Source organism: Triticum dicoccoides, chromosome 7B, assembly GCF_002162155.2.
Source record: "Triticum dicoccoides isolate Atlit2015 ecotype Zavitan chromosome 7B, WEW_v2.0, whole genome shotgun sequence".
Classification (NCBI taxonomy): domain Eukaryota; kingdom Viridiplantae; phylum Streptophyta; class Magnoliopsida; order Poales; family Poaceae; genus Triticum; species Triticum dicoccoides.
In genome coordinates this window covers 124179300-124181184 of record NC_041393.1, presented here as the reverse complement: position 1 = coordinate 124181184, position 1885 = coordinate 124179300, and positions in this window count along the sequence as shown.

Sequence of the window (1885 nt, the reverse complement as noted above, 5' to 3'; positions counted from 1 at the left end):
GGAGGCCGCCGGCCACAGTCGTAGACGTGCGAAGAGCAATCCGCGTAGAGGGAAGTGTTCAGATACTTCTCCATCACAAAAAATTATGAAAAATTACCATCAGTCCTATAGCACATGTGCCCACGTTGTGTAAAAAACTCATGATTTTATCGCGCTCCAAGTATTTAATAATATTCACGCTGCATCGTTACCGCAGAACGTCTACTACCGTTTCATTGCCGTCCGTGAGGGGGGCCACAACCCGGAGACGCGTGCCGCCTCTTCGGACATGCCACAACACCACCCCGCATGTATGAGGGCCCGGTATGATGCTCTGGTGGCATTGCTACCCCCAGGGCCCCCGTCCCGGCTAACCCTGTAGCGTTTGACCACGGGATCTAGCCCTTTGACTTTGCACGGACGGGCTTTGACCAGTGGACCTCTCCACCCGGTTGTGTTAGGTCGGCCCAGAGGAACACTTTGGACCAACATCCGGGCCAAACCCACAGCTACATCCACTCCGTGTAGACCCGACGCGTCCGTTTCCCCCCTCCAGGTGCCGGCGGCGGCGGCGTCCGTGAGGGGGGGGCACACCCCAGAGACGCGTGCTGGGCGTTTGCAACCGCCTCAACACTTCTAGATTTGTGAGAGGCCGCCTACGCAAGATTTGACGGTATGCTAGCCCCCGGAGGCCACCGGCCACAGTCGTAGACGTGCGAAGAGCAATCCGCGTAGAGGGAAGTGTTCAGATACTTCTCCATCACAAAAAATTATGAAAAATTACCATCAGTCCTATAGCACATGTGCCCACGTTGTGTAAAAAACTCATGATTTTATCGCGCTCCAAGTATTTAATAATATTCACGCTGCATCGTTACCGCAGAACGTCTACTACCGTTTCATTGCCGTCCGTGAGGGGGGGCCACAACCCGGAGACACGTGCCGCCTCTTCGGACATGCCACAACACCAGCCCGCATGTATGAGGGTCCGGTACGACGCTCCGGTGGCATTGCTACCCTCCCAGGGCCCCCGTCCCGGCTAACCCTGTAGCGTTTGACCACGGGATCTAGCCATTTGACTTTGCACGGACGGGCTTTGACCAGTGGACCTCTCCACCCGGTTGTGTTAGGTCGGCCCGGAGGAACACTTTGGAGCAACATCCGGGCCAAACCCACAGCTACATCCACTCCGTGTAGACCCGACGCGTCCGTTTCCCCCCTCCAGCTGCCGGCGGCGGCGGCGTCCGTGAGGGGGGGGGCACACCCCGGAGACGCGTGCTGGGCGTTTGCAACCGTCTCAACACTTCTAGATTTGTGAGAGGCCGCGTACGCAAGATTTGACGGTATGCTAGCCCCCGGAGGCCGCCGGCCACAATCGTAGATGTGCGAAGAGCAATCCGCGTAGAGGGAAGTGTTCAGATACTTCTCCATCACAAAAAATTATGAAAAATTACCATCAGTCCTATTGCACATGTGCCCACGTTGTGTAAAAAACTCATGATTTTATCGCGCTCCAAGTATTTTATAATATTCACGCTGCATCGTTACCGCAGAACGTCTACTACCGTTTCATTGCCGTCCGTGAGGGGGGCCACAACCCGGAGACGCGTGCCGCCTCTTCGGACATGCCACAACACCACCCCGCATGTATGAGGGCCCGGTACGACGCTCCGGTGGCATTGCTACCCCCCAGGGCCCCCGTCCCGGCTAACCCTGTAGCGTTTGACCACGGGATCTAGCCCTTTGACTTTGCACGGACGGGCTTTGACCAGTGGACCTCTCCACCCGGTTGTGTTAGGTCGGCCCAGAGGAACACTTTGGAGCAACATCCGGGCCAAACCCACAGCTACATCCACTCCGTGTAGACCCGACGCGTCCGTTTCCCCCCTCCAGGTGCCGGCGGCGG